The sequence below is a fragment of the Trichosurus vulpecula genome, chromosome 2 (genome assembly GCF_011100635.1).
Source record: "Trichosurus vulpecula isolate mTriVul1 chromosome 2, mTriVul1.pri, whole genome shotgun sequence".
Taxonomy (NCBI): domain Eukaryota; kingdom Metazoa; phylum Chordata; class Mammalia; order Diprotodontia; family Phalangeridae; genus Trichosurus; species Trichosurus vulpecula.
The window spans coordinates 283,881,996-283,905,225 of NC_050574.1; the positions used below are offsets into that span (position 1 = coordinate 283,881,996).

General features: G+C 36.9%; 1 protein-coding gene and 1 pseudogene across 1 annotated transcript in view; one reads left to right on the forward strand and one right to left on the reverse strand.

Moving 5' to 3' along the window:
- The window catches only part of LRP1B (LDL receptor related protein 1B), a 2,306,513-nt gene that overhangs the window by 1,747,947 nt on the left and 535,336 nt on the right, over nucleotides 1-23,230 (forward strand). The window lies entirely within an intron of this gene.
- LOC118837592 lies at nucleotides 15,886-16,758 on the reverse strand (annotated as a pseudogene).

Consider the following 23,230-nt stretch of genomic DNA (forward strand, 5'->3'; position numbering starts at 1 on the left):
AATGTGTCTTGTAAAAGAGGCATACACTGCTGTGTGTCATGGCATGAGAGCATAACATTCCCCTAGCAGCTGTAATTTGGTTTCCTTTCATTGGACACCATTGCATTCATACTGGAAATGACAGACGTAATCAGAGTATGATTTATTTTCATTAGATGCTATCTTTTTGTGTTATGAATATCTTTTAGGAAGAAAAAAACGAATGGTTTGAAAAAAGTGCTATGTGCTTTTAAATGTGTGTGTGTTTATAACACATATGTATTAATGCGCTGAATCTTAAAGGCAAAATGGTACAAAAGAATGCACATTGCACTAGGAATCAGGGGACACATTTTCTAATTCCAACTCTGTGTGATTTGGGGCAAGTCACTTAACCTTTTTCAGCCTCAGTGTTCTCATCTGTAAAATTAGAGTTGGGCTTAATGATCTCTACCACCCCTTCCAGATTGTTAGCACAGCAGGGAAAGCAATGCAGCTGAGACAACAGGGAAGGGAGAAGCTGGAGTCTGTGGATTAGGTTCCCCAGAGCTTCTGCCTGCCTGAAAGCAAACCACATATTTAAATTGTCCACTATTGTGGATTTTATCATTTGATTAATGAGACTAACCCTATTTTTGCTGAGTGATTGCTGTGAGAAGACAGTGAAGGGTGGAGCCAGGTGGGACTTAGTGGAGTAGGATGGTGATGATGATATACTGTCCCTACAGGGCATTACCCTTTTGTCTTATGTTTGTGTGCTCTGAAGGATGGCTGCTCTTTTGGTGAAAGCAGCCAAGGGGGAACTGATGTGTAGCTTTTAGGTATCTTTATAGCCAAGCCAAGCTTGATACACCCTTGAGTCTGTGATCAGTCAGGGTTTTAGATTCAGCATAAGCTGGATATCTGATTGAAAAGTTGGAGACTCCTCCCAGGCTTTTTGAGGCTTCTCTTTGCCAAGGCTAGTGATACTATGCAGATAGAAGGTTTTCTGATTCTGGTTATTGCCCTCACGTCAGAGGTTTTTAGACTAAGGGACTACTTTGAATGCTGATTCTGGTGGGATGTAGGGGAATTGGATAAAAATTCCTCGCTTCTCACCAGTCCACAATTCTCTAGGACATCTCTCACTTCTCCCCAGTGCCTCAGTAAGCTCATTATAGGGAAAATCTCACCATCCTGCAAAATCCTGGCAGCCCTGCTACTCTCCCTCATCATCTCTTATTTGAGGATGGGGCCAACAACTTTAAATTTCCATTTAAGGAGTAAGTCATCTCAGATCTTCTCCCCATTTCTCTCCTGTTTACATTATTTTGTGATTTCTCTGACTGACTTCTCCACTATGGCCCTGTTAGATATTTCCTGACACTCTTGCTTTTCAGCTTCTTTTTTTTATATTCTCTTTCTTCATTAGACTATAAACTCCTGGAAACCAGAGACAGTCTTTTTTTTTTTCATATTTGTATTCCCAGCACTTATCACAGTACCTAGTACATAGTTGGCACTTAATACATGTTTGTTCACTATTATTAACCTAATATACTTTGGGACTACTCAGTGTTAAAAATTAGAAAAAAGACATTCACATGAGAAACTATAGATACAGATGTAGATGTGTGTCTCTTTCTGTGTGTATGTGTGTATTTTGGCGGGGGGGTGGTGGTGGAGGGCTGTGATTTCACTGGCATAGAGGAAAGAAAGGAACTGTTGGTTGTATTTGTCAGGTATAATTGGCCTTAATGTTAATCTCTTCCTATCTTGCTTTCTAGTCCTCATGCTTATCCACTCATGTCCCATTCTTGCCTTTCTATGACCCCTGATACTCCCAAACTTTGACAGGAGACCCTTACCCAAGACCACAGAAATCTTCCAACCCTTAAACTGAGCTCTCCTGAATGCCTATTAGAATAGGACCAGTGTTTTCCTGATATGATTTCCTTTGGTCCCATCTTCCCTGACACAATTTCCTGGTTTAAAAAAAAAGTACAAAAAGTCCAAATAGTCCATAGGCTGGAACTCTCAGAGTTGGTAGGTACCTGAGACAATGTATGTCTGGTGACATGCAGTTCTAGATGAAGATGAGGGTGCGTGGAAAAAAAAAAATGAAAGTGCCACTGTATCTTCATTGTACATTCTTGCTGTGTTAGGGTGCCTCATTTCATCCTAACTACGAACCTGAACTCATAGGGTGTGGGATTCAGATCATGCCTACAGCACCTGTGAATCATCTAGCGCAAGAATCTTCTGTTATCCTGGGAGAGTCCTCCATAGTCTTATGCCAGGGAAATCCTTCTGAACTTTCTGGGTCTGGGCAACCCAGGGCACCATATGTATGTATGTATGCATGTATGTATGTATATATTCAAATGTATATGTGTGTGTTTACTATGTTCTGGCCTAGAAACTCTATTTACAAAACAAAGTAACGCAAATAAACCTGTTTAGACCTTATGTCTTACAAACAAGAAATTTGCTCATAGTACATGAACTAAAATTTAGAAAGATTTATTTTGAAATTTTTGAACCATGTATTTCATGTAGATTCTAAATATAGGACTAGCCACAAATGTTATTTGAATTGAAAAGTTGTGTTCTATGTGTTTCCCTTTGATTTACATTTCTTTTTCTGTCTTATGCATTTACTTCCCAGAAGGTATTTTTATATATGGAGAAAAATGATATAGCAAGATATAAGCCAATAAATATTTGCATAACAAACACTTTAGCATTCATAATTTTATTGTGGGTTGTTTGCTGAAACTGACTGAGGAGATAGGAAATATCACTTCATTTTCACCCAGAGGAAGGAACGATGGCATAATGGAAGAACCATTAGCTTAGGAGTCAGTACACCTGGTTTCATTTTGCCACTGGGAAGCTGTGTGAGTCACATACAATTATAGAATCTGAGAGCTGAGAAGGGAATCTCAGAGAGTATTTATTTTAATTCCTATCTGAAGCATGACTCTTTTAAACTTAACCTTGCTGAGCCTCAGTTTTTTCATCTCTAAAATAGGAATAATAATACCTAGTCTGCCTAGGTCCAAGAATTATTGTGATTAATGATGTGATAATATATATAAGAAAGTTCTTTTAAAACTAGGCTGGTGGAATTAGAGAGGCTTTCACCCCCTCCCGTTGTATCTGTCTTCTGATTGGCCTAAGATCATATCATTGGAAACAGCCCTAGCAATCTTGATTGGTGGACATTTTAATGAGGAGGTGTGCCAAGAGTTCACAGTTCCTCCCCCATTACTGGCAAGGAAGGACCACTCCTCAGGTGGGCGGATCCCTGGCACTTCATTGCAAGTGGGGAAAAATGGTTTTCGAAGGTGGCGGCCCCCACCCCACTCCTGAACTTAGGGAATGGAATGTTAATGAAACCCAGTTTCCTCTATGGATCTTTGGCTAGAAAAGCCTAAACCATCTCAATCAGGTTTTCACTGGCCTAGTTTCCTTTCTCAAGGAGGTCAAACCCTCCCCGCCCCCCCCCCCCGAAAAAAAATCCCCAAAAAACAAAACTTGACAAAGGCAGTAGCAAGCACAACACCCTTGGGAGAGGATCTAGCTCCAGCTGACTTTGTTTACAGAGACAAAAGGTGAGGGGTCTTAGTTCTATTGAATGCCTTATGGACTGGGATTAGATTACATTCCTCTGCTAAAATATGCTGTGAAGGGTTTCTCTTCTAACTAATTTAAGAAATGGCCTTTTGAACAGAGAATGGACTATTACAAGTTAATATTGATGACCAATTGATACAGCATTAAAATTAATTTTCCCCAATAGTAATGGGAATTTTGGAAAAGGAAGGGTTTTGAGGGGAAGGTAATGAGATCCGTTTAGGACATGTTGAATTTGAGATTGGAGGCATCTAAGAATTCTTTACTATTTCCTCAGTTGTCTCAGCTTTCAACTCCCTCTTAACCATTTTTACAGTTAAAATATAGTCAGTGAAAGCAAAAGAAAAATAAGAGAAGTTCTTCCTTCTTTAGTTTTCAGTTGCCACCTATTTTGCATTGTATGTTTCAGCTCTATCTCTTTTTGATCCTGCTCTGCCCCTAACATAACTTAAAAAAGAAATATACTTACATACACATGTGCATATGTGAATATTCCTTCATATCTGTGACCATGTAAGCTCATATTTGTTTTTTCCACTCCTGACACTATTCTTATAGGATCAGGTCACTCCGTTACTTGCTCACATTTTCTATAAATACATTTTAAATAATCTGGCCAATGACTTCTCTCACTATAATTTTAATTTGGGTCCTTTAGACAGCTCTCCATTTTCTTCCTCATTAAATTGATTTTGGTGGCATCTTTAGACTTTCATTTTTTGGAGCTTCCCATCCCTCTTGTGCCTACTTCCCATATAGAAGTCTGAGCCAGGACATAATTCCAGTCTATTCCCTGATCCCTTTGAAAATTATTTTCTCACAATATAGTTGATGCGTGCCAGATTATACAGAGCTTTATTTTCTCCTCTATCACAGATTCTAAGATGGAGCAGTTATTTTCCTCTAAGGTTCCAATAATTTCTACTTCATTATCATTCCTGTTCAGCAAAATTAAGTACCAAAGAACAATTCCGCTCTTGATCTTCCTCCACCTCTTGAAGAATTAAGTGATCAGTTGGGAAAAGTCAAGAATTTATCAGCTGGGGGGAGAGAGAGAAAGAGAGAGAGAGAGAGAGAGAGAGAGACAGAGAGAGACAGAGAGAGAGAGAGAGACAGAGAGAGAGAGAGAGAGAGAGAGAGAGAGAGAGAGAGAGACAGAGAGAGAGAGAGAGAGAGAGAGAGAGAGGGACAGAGAGTTTCTAATGAATAGCTATATAATTGATGTGTTTCATCACTACTGTGTGATGCCTGTGGGCCATGTTTGTAATATGTTTCCTGAACTCATCGATTTCTTTCTTTTGTTCATTTGGTCTGTCACATATTCCCACGACAATACTGTGGCTATTTCTCTGTCAATTTTGACCTTCATTTAGGTGTTTGTCATTATGATTCTCCTCTCTGTTTCCTGAATGAGTATGTCCTTATGTACAGTCCTCTTCAGCTCATACCGTATCCCCACAGAGACCTTTAATTTTTCTGTTCCTATTTATCAGATTTCTTTATTGCTTTTATCCTTATGTTGTAACTGTTGGTTTTTACTCTCTAGTATCTATACATGCTTGGTGGATTAGCTAAATAATAGATAGAATTTATATCTATACACACTATACATAAGTTTGTGTGTGTATATAATACACATATATGTATATATGTACGAATGTTTGTGTGACGTATGTATGTATATACACTCACAGGTCTCTTAATCAGTGTTTCAAGACTTAAGAAAATGTGTTCAATTCATTTATGACCAGGAGCCCAATATTCTTATTTTTGGAGCTTCCCATTCCTCTTGTGCTACTTCCCATAGAGAAGAATGAATCTCATTCGAAGATTGCCTCTAAACTAGATATTCACTTAACCAATCTGCCTTTCTCTTCTAAAATGCCTGTCTTCATCTGGGAGCAGTGATGAAAACCCATGTGTTACTTAGGCTCTTGATTTTTTGCTTAATATTAGTATTTTGTTCAGGTGTCTTCAGATGATATTCTTTGTCCTCATGTGAATCATCAGAAGTTTTTGTTCAGACTTCTCAATATAAAGAATAATTTTTTAACAGCAAAAGTCCTTTGCAGTATTTTTCAGACTTCTTAAGCAAACCTAGTTATAGTTAGAATCATATTTCTTCTCTTATGCTTAGTGATTCCATTTAAACATATGGGCATAAGTGAAGTGGCCCTGGCAAATCCCATGTATAACTTCAAACATAGGTGGTGAAAAAAAATCATCCAAATTAATAGTAAGAAAGTATCTTTCCACACTTGGAGAAAAGTGTTTCTTGCTGATGAAGTAGTCAAGACATTTAGCATTTTTGACATTTATGCAAAAAACGTAGACCCTGTACTTTTTTTTTTCCTATTATGTCTGTCTTATTCAAGTTCTCTCATCAAAGGCCCAAATCTTAATTTAGCAACTTATAAATAATAAAGGATATTTGAAAAAGTGAGGTAGTTCTTTTATTATACATATATTCATTATATAAAAATGTATGTTATCATCCGCAAGCAATGGATGCTTTCTTTTAGAAATATCCATTGGACAATTAGTGATGCAAGTAACTGAACAATAAACATTTACTTAGCACCTACTATGCACTAGGCACTATGCCAAGACTCTGGGTAACAAGGACAGTTAAATGACCCTTGGCCTTCAAAGCATTTAATTTCTATGAGAAAAAAATACATTTAGAAGTATTTAAAACATAATTATGTACAAAAGAAAGACAAGATAATTTTTATTGGGAAGTACATTAGCTTTGGAGAACAGGAAGGGACTCATACTGTAGGGAGTAGAGTGACAGCTAAGCTTTCAAGGAAATTATTTCTTCAACATTAATTTTTTATTTTTAGTTCAAAATTCTCTCTTTTCCTATAACTCCTGCCCACCTTTGAGAAGGTAAACAATATGATACCCATTATACATGTGAAATCATGCAAAACATATTTCCATATTAACCATGTTGAAAAAAAGGAGAAAATTAAAGAAAAAAATATGCTACAATCAGCATTCTTTCTCTGGAGGTAGATAGAATTTTTCATAAGTCCTTCAGGTTTGTCTCAGATCATTATGTTTCTGAGAATTATTATTCACAGCTGATCATTATACAGTATTGTTATTACTGTATACAGTATTCTCCTGGGTCTTCTCATTTTACTTTGTGTCTATACATGTAAGTCTACCTACGATTTTCTGAGAGAATCCTATTCGTTATTTCTAATAGCACAATAGTATTCCATCACAAAGATATACCACAGCTTGTTCAGTCATTTTCCAATTGATGGACTACCCTTTAATTTCCAATTCTTTGCCACCACCAAAAAAAAAAAGATGCTATAAATATTCTCGTATATATAGGTCCTTTTACTCCTTTTTTTTTTTTTTTAAATCTCTGGGATACAGGCATAGTTTCAAATTGCTCTCCAGAATGGGTGGGTCAATTCACAACTCCACCAAAAATTCATTAGTGTCCCTATTTTTCTATATCCCCTTCAACATTACTTATTTTCCTTTTCTGTCATATTAGCCAGTCTGACGGATGTGAGGTGTTACCTCAGAGTTGTTTTAATTTGCACTTCTCTAATCAATAGTGTTTTAGAGCAGCCTGTGGGTCGCAACCCTATATTGGGGTTGCGACCCACAGTTTAAGAAGTACTGAAGGCGTTGCCAGTGGAAAAAAGTGTAATGATTAAGAGCATTTTTTTTTATATGGCTATAGTTTTTATTTCTTCTTCTGAAAACTGCCTATTCATATCCTTTGACCATTTATAAATTGGGAAATGACTTGTATTCTTATAAATTTGTGTGGGAATGAGACCACTACTTACATTAAAAATAGACAGAGACCATTCTTGAGAGAAGGCAAAAAGGAATTTTATTGCTTTCTCATGAGAAAAGACGCCACCCAAGGGGTAGAGGTTAGGGGCGCTTTAATTATGTTTTACATTTATTTGGTCTGAATAAATGGGCATGTCCCCTGAACAGAGTGCAGGAGAGTACAAAGGATTCAGATGGATGCCAGTCCTTTTTTTGACTCCCATTTCAAATCTCCCTCCAGGCTCTTCATTGGCCAAATACAATCCCCTCCTCAAATGGCTCATTTAAGCATGCCTACAAGCCTCTGACCTGTCACCTTAGAGCTCTGATTAGAATTAGTTCTAACCAGTCACCTGACTTACCTTCTGCTAAAGCTGGAGGAATGCTTTCAACTCTGTGGAAACAAAACTGCCCCCCCCACCTTTCTTAAAATGATTTTCTTTCATATGACTATCGTTTTGATTTCTTCTTCTGAAAACTGCCTATTCACATCCTTTGACCATTTATCAATTGGGGAAAGACTTGTATTCTCATAAATTTGCCTCAATTCTCTATACATTTGACAAATCTGAGAGGTAAAGTAGTCCATGATGCCCTAATATGCTTATGACATCATTCTTTATCTCTAAATCATGGACCCATTTTGACTTATCTCAGTATATGGATTAAATTGGTATTCTATACATATTTTCTGCAAAAGTGCTTTCCATTTTTTTCCCAGCAGTTTTTGTCAAATAGAGATTTATTGTCCCAAAAATCTTGGATCTTTGGGTTTGTCAAACCATAGATTACTCTCATTTTTTACTACTATGTATTATGTACCTAATCTGTTCTACAGATCTACCACTCCATTTTTTAGCCAATATTATATTGTTGTGATGATCTTTGTAATATTGTTTGAAATCCGGTACTTCTAGGCTACCTTCCTTCACATTTTTTTTCATTGATTCCTTTCATACTCTTGACCTTTTTCCGGATGAATTTTGTTATTTTTTTCATAGCTCTCAATTTTTTTTTTTGTAATTTGATTTATATAGCCCTGAATAAGTGAATTAACTTAAATAGAATTGTCATTTTTATTATATTGGCTTGGCCTACTCATAAGCAATTAATATATTTTTTTCACTTGTTCAGATTGGTTAATTTGTGGGAAAAGTGTTTTGTAACTGTGTTCATATAATTCCTGGGTTTGTCTGGGCCAGTAGACTCCCAGGCATTATATGTTGTCTCTAGTTATTCTAAATGGAATTTCTCTTTCTATCTCTTCCCGATGGACTTTGTTGGTAATATAAAGAAACATTGATGATTTTTGTGGGTTTATTTTATATTCTGCAACTTTGCTGAAGTTAATTATTTCAACTAGTTTCTTAGTTGATTCTCTATTTTATACTATCTGCAAAGAGTAAAAGTTTTGTTTCCTCATTGACTATTCTAATTTCTTTGATATCTTCATCTTGTTTTATAGTTACAGCTAGCATTTCTAGAACAAAATTGAATAATAGTGTTGATAATGGTCATCCTTGCTTCACCCCTGATCTTATTGGAAAGGCTTCTAGCTTCTCATTGTAGATACTGCTTGTTAATGTTTTTAGATAGATAATACTTACCATTTTAAGGGAAGTTCCATCTATTCCTATGCTTTCTAATTTTTTTTTAAGCAGGAATAAGTGTTGTATTTTGTCAAAAGCTTTTTCTGCATCTATTGAGATAATCATGTTTTCTGTTGCTTTTGTTATTGATATGGTCAATTATGGTGATATTTTCCTAATATTGAACAGTCTAACGATTCCCGGTATAAATCTCAGCTGGTTATAGTGTACGATCTTTAGCATTGATGCCGTCATTCTACTAGCATTTTATTTAAAATTTTCACATCAATATCCACTAGGGAAGTTGGTCTATAGTTTTCTTTCTTTGCTTTTGCTCTTCCTGGCTTAGGTTTCAGCACCACATTTGTGTTGTAAAAGAAACTTGCTAGGACTCCTTTTTTGTCTATTTTCCCAAATTACTTTATGTGTTATTGGAATTAATTGTTCTTTAAATGATTAGTAGAATTCACTAGTGAATCCATCTTGTTCTGGTGATTTTTTTTCCTTAGGGAGTTCATTGATGGCTTATTCAATTTCTTTTTCTAAGAAAGAGTTATTTAAGTATTGAATTTTTTCTTCTGTTAATCTGGGCAATTTATATTTTTATAAATATTCATTTCACTTAAATTGTCAGATTTATCAGCATGTAATTGGGCAAAATAATTCCTAAAAATTGCTTTAATTTATCCTCATTGGTGGTGAAGTTACACTTTTCATTTTTGATACCGGTAATTTGATTTTCTCCTTTTTTTTAAATAATGAAATGAACCAATGGTTTATCTATTGCCCCCATCCCCCCTTGTTTAATTTTTAAAAATTCTTTTAAAGCTTTTCTAAGAAATCTTATTTGGCTTATATCCAATTTACATTTTTGTCTGAGGCTTTGCTTGTAGTTGCTTTGACATCGTTGTATTCTGGGTTTGTATCTTGATCTTCCTGGTCATCACAGTAAGCTGTTATGGTCAAGCTCTTTTTTTGTTTTTTGCTCATTTTCTCGAGACTGATTTTTGACTTTTAACTTTATGTTAAAGTTGGGCTCAGCTCACAGGGAGGAAAGGGCACTGTCCCAAACTTAAAGGCATTGCTTGCTGCTATTTTCAGAACTAGTTCTGGTGCCCCTGGGCTGAGAATTTCCTAAGCTGCTGCTATCACCAATGCAGCCATATCTAAGGCTTTATTGCTGGTGCCACAATGTGGGCTGGGTCCAGGCCTGACCACTACCCCAGTGAGAGAAACCTTTCCAACCTCCTAAGTTGTCTTGGGTTGGAAAATTGTTTCACCCTACCTTTTGGTGGTTCTGGTACTCTAGATGTATTATTTTAGAGTTGTTTGGAGGGGAATTTTGCAGAACTCAGCTAAGTGCTTCTCTGCTCTATCATCTTGTCTCCATCCTTTATCAAGTTTAAACTACAATTGAATGTTTCCCTTGCTTGTATTTTAGAATATTAGAGGAAAAAAATAGTAATTCTTATGACTTTTTTTTACTAAGTAAAATTTTAACCTGGAGGTGGCAGGACACTCTTTGGAATATCACTCACTGTTTCTATCTATTCATGTATCACATTCAAAAAGTCATGGAAAACAACATAAAATATCAAATTCTGTCGCGTATTGTTGTCCTGAGGTTATACTGCTTGGTAGTATTGATAGACCTATTAAGATCAGTATAGATGTGAAGGTCTAGGCTGAAAACCCCACTGCATCTTGAACTAGAGAGAGTAGCAGGACTTAGAAGAAGGGATAGGTTCTGGTTTTTTAAAGGACCTGACTCCCTGGTTATATTTGCAATCGTAACTGTTATTAATCATTCAGTCAAAATACATTTATTAAACATTTCTATTTTCCTGGCCGTGTGCTAATTGCTTAGGTTATATATGTAAGAACAGCAAAAACTGTTTCACGCCCTCAAGGAGTTTACATTCTCATGGGAAGACAGCATATAAATAAATTAGCATGTAACAGATTAATACAGAGTTGATGGAAGGTTACTTTAGAAGGGAAGGTATTAACAACTTGAGAAACCAGGGAAGACAATGAGTTTACAGAATAAAAAAAAGTTATAGTAATTTTAATTTTAGGAAAATTACAAGATTCTGGTATATTAGCAACAGTAGACATTTCAGCCCATCATTTTACTTTCAGTCTGGTTGTATCTCTGTTACTATTTTCAACAATCATTCCTGAACAGGATCCCTTTAATTTAATTTGCTTTCAACTGCAAAATCTTGCCTTAAAACAATATATTTAAGTGGTTTCCTTAAGTCTTATCCAAATTCCTTCTTTTACAATTGAAATACAATTAATTTTCTTCCATCTCTCAGTAGAAATGGGGGGAACTACTCAAGCAGAATAGGCTTTCATGTAATTAAAAGTTATTTTAATTTGAGTCAGAGAAGTGATTCAAGAAGTACATGACATAATAGATGGAAACCTGGCCTCAAAATCAGAAAGATCTCAATTCAAGTCTCAGTTCTGACATGTACTGACTGTATGGCCTGTCCAAATGCATGTGGCCTGCAGTGCAATTTATGCAAGCCCACCTACAAGCATAGAAATTTATATAAATGCTTTAGTAAAGGAAGCCCAGCTACTGCAGAGCTCTCCCTAAAATGGCAAATCAAAATATATTGTCTATTGTTTCAATAAAACCCAAGGTTGGACAACCCAGGCCTAGGCACATCATTTCACCTCTTAGTGCTCTAGGAAACTCTAAAACTATACATAGAGGACATGCCGCCTCTCTATTAGTAGAGGCAGTTTCTTCAGCTGGTTCACTATTGTTAATAACAGTGAAGTCACCAGTGTAGTCTCTATCTCTATTCCACAGCCTTTTCTTCTCTAGTGAATGAGGCCATTAATTATAAGACTGATTCTTCCCATGCTCCATTTGTAAGTAATGGAAAATTTGTAAGGAATAGAAAAAGTGAGAATAAAATCAAAGGTTTTTATTCATATGAACAAATTCCATAAGCCACTGATTTTCACAAAGATCGAAGAATCCAGCTAGATTGGTTACATATTTTATTATACCTGTACTTTCAAGTTCCAGTTCAAATGCTATCTTTTTCATGGAGCTTCTATAAATCCTAGAACCACAGATTCTTAGTTGTAAGGGATCTCAATGGTCATCTAGTCTAACCTGTACCCAAACAGATAATCCTGTCTACACCATTCTTGACAACTATTTATCCAGCCGCTAGTGGTAAGGAACTCATTATACTTTGTCTAAGCCAGCATATTTCATTATTGAACAGCTCTAATTTTTAGAAAGTTTTCTTAATGATGAGCCAATAATGTGCCAACTTGCAGTTTCTGCCCACTGCTTTTAGTTCTGGCCTCTGAAGATGAGCAGAGCAAATCTAATACCTTTTTCAAATGATGAATGGTCAGACATTTAAAGAACATTACCATATAATCCCTCCCTCCCCCAAATTGTCTCTTTTCCAAGCTAAATAGCTCCAGTTTCTTCACATGATGCTTGGAGGGCACAGTTTGTATTCTCCTCTCTTTTCTGATAGTCCTGCTTTGCATGTGTTCCCCCTTGACAATGTCCCTTTTAACATGTGGAGTCTAGAACAGAACATCATGATGTGATCTGAGCAGAGCAAAGGGGTGGGACTATCAACTGTCTTACTCAGCATGCTACATTTTTATTAATAAGACTTAAGATAGTGTTAGTTCTTTTGGCTCCTATTGAAGACATTCAGTTTGCAGTACGCTAGAATCATCACATCTTTGGTCTTTGTTAGCTTGTACTTACACAGTTTACCTTTTGAAATCCAAGTGAAGGACATCATTATTTATTGGTTAGATTTTATCTTATTAACTTCATTCCACTTTTATGGGTTGTTCGGACTCTGTTGGATTTTGATTCTGTCATTCCATGTATTAACTCTCTCCACTTTGTGTCATCTGCAAATTTGATAAAAATGCTTTTCTGATCTGGGTCTCACTCAAGCCAGTTTCTGATAGTTTAAGTTCAATATCGGAATAAAACCAAATAAAAAAATGAAAATCATAAATCATTTAATAGTTAATAAAATGAGATTTACTTAATTATGGCAGGACAAAACTATTGAACAAAGATAGGCATTGAGAACCTCTTGAGTTAAGTCAGCTGAGCCAAACTCCTATTGCAGCCCACAAACCAAGAATCTAAGAACCCTACCCACCCTTCTAATCCCAGTTCCTTCTGGATGCTTTGTACTCAGGAGAAAATGATGTGAACTTTGGACTCAATGAGGAAGTGGAATCAACAGTTTGAGCCTTTATTTCCCTGATCCGAATCTAGAAAAATGTTTCAATTACTTTTTTTAAGGAAAAATTGGTCTAATTTGAATGGGGAAGAGGCTAAGACATTATTCCTACAACACATACCATTTATTCCTTTATTTAAGTCACCAATGAAAATATTTAACAGAACAAGATGAAAAACAAAGCCCTGATATCCTGAGTCCTCTCCCTAAAAAGTGACATCAAACCCATTAACCAACAGTTTAACATAGCTACCTTCTTCCCCCTTTTGAAAATCAGAATGACATTTGCCTATCTTCGTCTCTTGGTAACTCTACCACTCACTACAGTTAAAATGATCACTAATAATTATTTAGCAGCTATTATCTGTTACTTCTTTCAGGATCGTGGAATGTATTTAAATAGGCCAGATATGTGAATTCATTGAAGAAGCTTAGGAGCTCTCTGCTTATCTTCTATTTTCATTCTCCATTTCCCTTCTTTGTTTCTCCTTCCTATTCTGAAGATTATTCTCCATGCATTTAATAATTCTTTTTTTATACATTAGAATATTGCTAATCAAACATCTTGTACCCTCATTAATCATCTTCTTATTGCAATATAGGGTTTAAAAATTCTTTTCATCATCTTTAGCTTTTGTCACAATTTTTCATTTTTATTTCCTTACACTATTAAAGAACCTCACCCCTCTAAAAATCTTCAGTTCAACTGCTGTCTTATGAATTCTATCTCCTAAATACATTTTTCATCCATTCCCTCCTATCCACTCATATGCCCACCTTGACTCAGGCTCTCATGACATCTTTGCCTTAGAACTGTTCTCACTGCTTCTAAAATCTCTATGCTCCAATCTATTCTACAAACAGCCACCTAATTGATATTCAAAAAGCTCGAGTCTTTGCCACTTCTCTGCTCAGGGAGCTCCAGTGGCTCCCTCTTTCTTCTAGGATAAAAATACAAACTCCTAGATTTGACTTAAAAAGTACTTCCTCTTCTGGCTCCATCCACAGACTGATTTCAATTTCCCCTTTATACTTTCTCTGTTCCAGCCAAACTACCCTACTTACCATTCACCGGGCTTGTTATTCCATTTCCGATGTCCATGCTGTTACACAAGCTATCAGCCATGTTTAGAACGTACTACCACTTCCCTCTCACCTCATAAAATCCTGAATTTCCTTTAAATCTCAAACTCCTTCCTTGAGGAAGCTTATTCTGTTCCCCCAGTCATAAATACCCTTTACCTGGAAATTCCTTATTATATATTTTCTTTATAATTGTCTGCATCCATATTGTTTCCTCACAAAGGAATGAAACATTTGAGCTCTTTGTTGTTTTGGTTTAGTTTTTGGTCTTGTGGTTAGTGCAGTGCTTGGCATAAAACAGGGACTTGACAACAAATGCTTGCTCAATTGAAGTGAATCAGTTTGACTTCCCTTGATTCCATCTCTTGCATATGTCCTTTTAAAGCTATTTGTCAGTTCAGCCACACCAGTACCTTTTTAGCCACACTGTTTACACACCCAGTCTTTGCTTCTTCATCAGAATGAATTGTGACTGGATCACCAAAATTTTGTTTGTCCAATTCTCCCATTCCTCCTGAGCCAACTTTGAAATCTACGTGAACCTAGGTAGGCAATTTATCTCTAAACTCTTTGAAATCATTTTTTTTTTCTAAAGTCTGCTGTGTACCTCAGACTCTGTAGGGTGGTCTTATGACAAGCAAGATCTCTCCTAGTTCAGGTTTTATGTTGGGATGAAATGAAACATATTCTGTTTTGTAAGATACTGTAATTCACAAGATCAAAAGTCCACAATTGGATGGGCTAATCTCAGGAGTCATTTAGTTCTAACTAGAAAAAGAACAAACTGAAATTCCCAACTAAACACCAAATTGGAAATCCTAAAAATTAAAGGAGAGATTAATAAAATTGAATGTAAAACAATTGAATGAATAAATTAAACTGGGTTGGTTTTATGAAAAAAAAAATAAACCATTGGTTAATTTGATTCAAAAAAAGAGAAGAAAATCACTAGTATTAAAAATTAAAAAGGTGAATATATCACCAATAAAGATGAAATTAAAGCAATTATACCTGTTATATGCCAATAAATTTAACAATTTAAGTGAAATGAAAGAATATTTACAAAAATATAAATTACCTACATTAACAGAAGAGGAAATAGAATATCCGAACAAGCCTTTTTTTTTTTAAAGATAGAAAATAGGAATGTCCTTTATCAAAGAAAAGAAGCACCAAACAAATATTTATCTTGGATAAAATATGCAGAACAAAGTCTACTGGATTTTAATTATTTCCCTTGCCACCTGCAATCTAGTTCTATAGATCAGTAATTGGCTATAGTCAGTTGTACTTTGAGAAGTCGTTCAGATCATCTTTGGGACATTACAGAATAGGTCTTTCTGCATTAGAAAAATTTAAGCTTTGCACTAATGTTTCAAGAAACAATCACTACCTCCCCAGGAATATTATGCTTAGCAGAATTGTAAATGGATGACATCTTTCCTATGTCAAGTGCAAGGTAGATGGGAAGAAATAAAAGTCTAAGATATTCTCTCTACATAACAGTGGGTTCACCAGGGAAAGCAACTTTGCCTGTATGAAAAGGGAGCTTTAGAACCCTGTAGGAGTCAACACATTCATGTCTCTTGGTTTGATGTTATGGGTTTGTGGAGGTTGTTTCTTTCTTTCCATAACTGGAAGTTCCATCTCAGGTGTCTTGAAGGCTGCTGGGTCTTCTGCAATTCTAGTAGCCTTAACTCAAATGAGCTCCATTGGTGATGACTTCTGAGTGCCACTGTAGGACTGGACACTGAAACCTGAGTCAGATTTCTCCACAGATTGGTCCACAAAGGTTCCATGTTTCAGATGAGGGTTTGTCTCCCTCTCCATTTTTAGAGTCCATGCTGCTGACATCTAGGCCAAGTAAGGAAGTAGAAGATCCTTGAGTAAACCAGGCTCTGGGCTTTTGCTTGAGAGAAGAATAGAGTGTACTACTTGGTGAAGACTGGATTGAAGCAATCAGTCTATCTTCTTTTGTCATTTCTCCATTTTGTAACTTCAATTTATGGACTGCCTCTGCCATGCAGTGGTACTTTGTTTCTTCTGTGCTGAGGCCTTTATGGGGAGTGTATCCTGTGTCGTGTCTGTTTTATAATTAGAGAATTCAAGGCCATAGCCTTGGCCTTCACCACTGGGGCCTTGCTCATTTGGTCACTGGAAGCTGAGTAGGTTAAGAAGAAACTATTTTCTCCTTCCTCAACCTTGGAAAGCTGTTGATACTTCCAATTTGGGATGACTGGCTTTTTCCACAGAACCTTATTGCACATGTCAGATGAAGGTGTAGTCATCAGTGTAGAATCCTCCAGGACATTGTCATAACTGAGTGCCTGACAATGCATTCCAAATGGCAAAAAAGTCATGCCTAGAAACCCACCTGTACTGTGCTCAGTAGCAGGCACATCTGGCTCTCTGGATGATGCCATGAAAGACTGTGATCCAGGTGTTTCTCTAGATAGATATCTAGAACTGTGTTTGCCATAGTGAAAGTCTATGGAAGCTATGCAGATAAGACAAAGATGTCAAAAGGGAACATTCTGCAGCTAATGATGAACTAGCAAAGGTCCCAAGTAGTTCTCATGCAGAGGCTCTACAGACAGCTGGGTTTCCATAAGGGGTGGAGGTGGGATGGAAGAAAGGTGGGAAAAAAGACCATCCCCAGCCAAAAGCTCCACCATGGATGGGAAGCTGAGACTAACAAGGCTACAGGCCCCTGTCGCTCCCTAAGCACCGAAGGACTGGGTGAACCGAGGTCATGACACAAGTAGCACCAAGACCCAAACGCACTTTGGCTAGAAATAGAGTGAAGTCTAAACAGACCTATTTTGGAAAAAGAAATTGAACAGGCCATAAATGAGATTCCTAAGAAAGAAGCAACATGACCAGACATTCACAAATTCACAAGTGAATTTTATCAGACATTTAAGGACCAAATAATTCTAATATTACATACATTATTTGGAATAATAGGCAAAGAAAGGATCCTACCAAACTCCTTTTATGAAACAAGTATGATACTGATACCTAAATCAGGAAAAGTAAAAACAGAGAAAGAAAATTATAGACTAATTTGCTTAATCAATATGTATACAAAAATCCTAAATAAAATACTAGCTAAAATATTACAACAATATATTATAAATATTATATATTATGACCAAGTGGAATTATAACAGGAATGCAGAGATGGTTTGACATAATAGATTATATCAATAATAAAAGAAACAAAAGTCATATGATTATATTAATAGATGCAGAAAAAGCTTTTGATAAAGTACAGCACTCATTTCTTTTAAAAATACTTGAAAGTACAGGTATAAATATATTTTTCCTGGGGGGGCGGAGCCAAGATGGCGACTGGTAAGCACGGACTAGAGTGAGTTCCGTACCTGAGTCCCTCCAAAAACCTATAAAAAATGGTTCTGAACCAATTCTAGAATGGCAGAACCCACGGAACAGCAGAGGGAAGCAGGGCTCCAGCCCAGGACAGCCTGGATGGTCTCTGGGTGAGGTCTATTCCACACGGAGCTGGGAGCTGGGAACGGAGTGGAGCAGAGCCCAGCCTGAGCGGCGTGAACCATCCAGAACAGAAGCTGGGCAGAGGGGGCCCTAGCGCCCTGAATATGTGAGCTGCGGCAGTTACCAGACCCCTCGACCCACAAACACCAAAGACTGCGGAGAAGGTTAGTGGGAAAAGCTGCGGGAGTGGAAGGAGTTCGCTGTTGGGCTTCCAGCCCCGGGGGCAGCGGAGGTGGGGCAGCTACAGCTGTTGTTACTTCCGGCTCCAGGCCCACCTGGTGGGAGGAATTAAGTGGCGGATCACAGCAGGGGTGCACAGCCTGCCGAAGATCTGAGCCCAGTCTGGACTGGGGGTCCTTGGGGAAGGAGGAGTGCGGCTCTGACAGAGCTGGCACCTTCCCCCCAAACTTAGAACATAGAACTCTGTAATCTACAAGCAGTCATACCCCACTGAAAAACTCAAGAGTCAAGTTAGTTGGTTGGGAATATGGACAGGCAGCGAAAACGCGCCCAGATTCAGTCTCAGACTTTGGATTCTTTCTTTGGTGACAAAGAAGACCAAAACATACAGCCTAAAGAAGACAACAAAGTCTTAGAGCCTACAACCAAAGCCTCCAAGAAAAACATGAACTGGCCCCAGGCCATAGAAGAACTCAAAAAGGATTTGGAAAAGCAAGTTAGAGAAGTAGAGGAAAAATTGGGAAGAGAAATGAGAAGGATGCGAGAAAACCATGAAAAACAAGTCAATGACTTGCTAAAGGAGACCCAAAAAAATACTGAAAAATACACTGAAGAAAACAACACCTTAAAAAACAGACTAATTCAAATGGCAAAAGAGCTCCAAAAAGCCAATGAGGAGAAGAATTCCTTGAAAGGCAGAATTAGCCAAATGGAAAAGGAGGTCCAAAAGACCACTGAAGAAAATACTACTTTAAAAATTAGATTGGAGCAAGTGGAAGCTAGTGACTTTATGAGAAATCAGGATATTATAAAACAGAACCAAAGGAATGAAAAAATGGAAGACAATGTGAAATATCTCCTTGGAAAAACCACTGACCTGGAAAATAGATCCAGGAGAGATAATTTAAAAATTATTGGACTACCTGAAAGCCATGATCAAAAAAAGAGCCTAGATACCATCTTTCAAGAAATTATCAAGGAGAACTGCCCTGATATTCTAGAGCCACAGGGCAAAATAGAAATTGAAAGAATCCATCGATCGCCTCCTCAAATAGATCCCAAAAAGAAATCTCCTAGGAATATTGTTGCCAAATTCCAGAGCTCCCAGATGAAGGAGAAAATACTGCAAGCAGCCAGAAAGAAACAATTTGAGTATTGTGGAAACCCAATCAGAATAACCCAAGATCTGGCAGCTTCTACATTAAGAGATCGAAGGGCTTGGAATGCGATATTCCGGAGGTCAATGGAGCTAGGATTAAAACCTAGAATCACCTACCCAGCAAAACTGAGTATCATGTTCCAAGGCAAAATATGGATTTTCAATAAAATAGAGGACTTTCAAGCTTTCTCCGTGAAAAGACCAGAACTGAATAGAAAATTTGACTTTCAAACACAAGAATCAAGAGAAGCATGAAAAGGTAATCAAGAAACGGAAATTGCAAGGGACTTACTAAAGTTGAACTGTTTTGTTTACATTCCTACATGGAAAGATGATGTGTATGATTCATGAGACCTCAGTATTAGGGTAGTTGAAGGGAATATGCATATATATATATGTTTATGTATATATATAAGTGAATGTGTATGTATGTATATATCTATGTGTATGTGTATGTATATGTATATATATATATATATGTTTTTATATATGTGTATATATATATATATATATATATATGTAAAAGAGAGAGAGCAGACACAGGGTGAGTTGAAGATGAAGGGAAGATATCTAAAAGAAATAAAAAGAAATTAAGGGATGAGAGAGCAACATACTGAGAGAGGGAGATAGGGAGAGATAGAATGGGGTGGATTATCTCGCATAAAGATGGCAAGAGGAAGCAGTTCTATGGGAGGAGGGGAGAGGGCAGGTGAGGGGGGAATGAGTGAACCTTGCTCTCATCAGATTTGGCCTGAGGGGGAATACCATACATACTCAGTTGGGTATCTTACCCCACAGGAAAGAAGAGGGAGGAAGATAAAAAAAAATAAAAGGGGGGGGTAAGATGGAGGGGAGGGCAGATGGAGGTGGAGGTAATCAAAACAAACACTGGAAAGGGGACAGGGTCAAGGGAGAAAATTCAATAAAGCGGGATGGGTTGGGAAGGAGCAAAATGTAGTTAGCCTTTCACAACATGAGTATTGTGGAAGGGTTATACATAATAATACATGTGTGACCTAGGTTGAATTGCTCGGCTTCTTAGGGAGGGTGGGTGGGAAGGGAAGAGGGGAGAGAATTTGGAACTCAAAGTTTTAAAATCAGATGTTCAAAAACAAAAAAAGTTTTTGTATGCAACTAAAAAATAAGATACACAGGCAATGGGGCGTAGAAATTTATCTTGCCCTACAAGAAAGGAAGGGAAAAGGGGATGAGAGGGGAGGGGGGTGATAGAGGGGAGGGCTGATTGGGGAACAGGGCAACCAGAATATAAGCCATCTTGGAGTGGGGGGGAGGGTAGAAATGGGGAGAAAATTTGTAATTCAAACTGTTGTGAAAATCAATGCTGAAAACCAAATATATTAAATAAATTAATTTAAATTAAATTAAAAAAAAACAAAAAAAAAGAATTGAAGGAAAATATAAATATAAATATATATATATATATATTTTTCCTTAAATTGATTAAAAAAAGTTATTTACCTAAAACTAAGAGCAAACATTTGTAATGGGGATAAGCTGGAAGCCTTCCCAGTAAGATCAGGTGTGAAACAAGGATGCCCACTGTCACTAATATTATTCAATATTGTACTAGAAATCCTAGCAATAGCAATCAATATGAAAAGAAAAATAAATAGAAGAAATCAGAATAGGGAATGAGGTAATACAACTATCTCTTTTTGCAACAATATGTTGATATACTTGGAAAATCCCAAAGATTCAACTTTAGTTGAAAAAAATAATAATTTTAGCAAAGTGGCAGGATATAGAGTAAATTGACATAAATCACCAGCATTCTTGTATGTCACAAATAAAACCCTGCAAGAAGAGATAGTAAAAGATACCCATTTAAAAAAAATTCCAGACGGTATAAAATGCCTGGGAGTACATCTACCAAAACAAACCCACATATTATATGAACAAAATTATATTTTAAAAAAATTTATACAAGTAATGTCAGATTTAAATAATTGGAGAAATATTAACTGTTCATGGGTAGGCAGGGCCAATATAATAAAAATGACAATTTTTTCTTAAACTAATTTATATATTCAGTGCCATTTCTTTTTTTTTTTGGAGGGGGGAAGGCAAGGCAATTGGGGTTAAGTGACTTGCCCAAGGTCACACAGCTAGTAAGTATGTCAAGTGTCTAAGGCCAGATTTGAACTCAGGTCCTCCTGACTCCAGGGCAGGTGCTCTACTCACTGTGTTCAGTGCCATCTCAATTAAATTATTGTGATGTTTAAAAACATTTGAAAGACATAGTATCTGAGTAATGAGTACTCATTAAATGAGTAATTGTTTATTATAATGCTAGCATTTTATTAATAAAAGGAATGGTCATTTGCCATCTCTCTCAGACCAAAGGTGAATCATGGTGGTGGGCTCATAGTTTATATGTCCTTGGAAGAGTGAATGAATGTTCCTGAGGTGGCAATCAACTCTGATTGGTTAACAAATAATGAGAGAGAATGACTATTACAGTGAGAGGCTGGGGGAATGTAACTTTGATTATGTCATTTACTTCTCAATTGCCCAGCCTTTTGGGCAATCTAATCAAAGAATTTATCCCCACCCAAACCTGTGTAAAGCACAATGGATTTTTCTACCTTAGATTAAATTTCTTGTAAAGTTGGGTGGAGTCCATAATTGAGGAGAAAGTTAATTCAATCTTCAACCTCTGAGCATTGAAATGAGGACTTTAGAAAAAGGGGCAACTCTGGTTCTTCTCAAATCATTGGTTATTAATATTAATTTCTCTCATTACTAAAACATTTTTATTGAATTAGAAAAAAATAATAAAATTAATTTAGAAGAACAAAAGTTCAAGAATATTAAAGGAACTAATTAAACAAAAAGTAAAGGAAGCAGGTTTAGCAGTACTAGATCTTAAACAGTAATATAAAGCTCAATTATCAAAACTATCTGGTACTGGCTAAGAAGTAGATCAGTGGAACAGATTAGATATTACAATTTACAGCAACAAATAAACATAATAACCTTGTATTTGACAAGGATAAAGACTCAAGTTTTTGAAATAAGACCTCCTTATTTGGTAAAAAATTGTTGAGATAATTGGAAAGCAGTCTGGTAGAGATTGGGCATAGACCAGTATCTTACACCATTTACCAAGATGAGATTATAATGTGTACATGACCAGATGTAATAATATTACAAGAAAATTTGAGGAACATAGAATATCAGACTCATGGATAGGAGAATTTATAAATAAGCAAGAGAGAGAGCAATGTGAGATTCTATTTTCCTTTTACAGTTGAGAAAACTAAGATGGGGGGGAGGGGACTTGCTCAGGATCACACAGGTGATAAGTAGCAGTCTGGGGTATGAAGGTAGGTCCTTCGAAAAAGGTTGTTCTATCATCTTTACTATGCTGCTTACCTAATTATTCATGAGCTTGTCTTAGACAAATTCTTCCGAGCTCCATCCCATGAGACTGGGAGCAGGAACTAAGTAACAGTAATAATCATAGTAATGATAGTATAACAGTGACTACTCTGGACCCCATTGCCTAGAGGCTAGGTATGCAACATTTTGACCCTTACCCTAGGTTCTCCTGTATCCTTAAGTGTATTGGGGGAGTATATAGTTTTTGACTTTGGTTCGAGTACCTATTGATTGGTTTCCTCCAATTTTGAGGAGGCCCCTGCAACCTATTTTCTATTTACCTTATTTGACCTTTTTTTTTTGGCAAGGGGGAAGGCAGGGCAATTGGGGTTAAGTGACTTGCCCAAGGTCACACAACTAGTAAATGTGTCAAGTGTCTGAGGCCGGATTTGAACTCAGGTACTCCTGACTCCTGGGCCAGTGCTGTACTCACTGTGCCACCTAGTTTCCCCCTATTTACCATATAAACTGCAAACCAGCATACTGCCATCTGGGGTGAAAACCCCCTTACACCGCTAGGGGGGAACATTAGGTTCACAGCTTATTTCAGCTCCTAGTCCCATCAAATTCAAACTCCAAAGTCCTCCAGGACTTGCATCTCAGTACCGTGGCTTCTCAGGAACTTCCTGCTGGGCTGG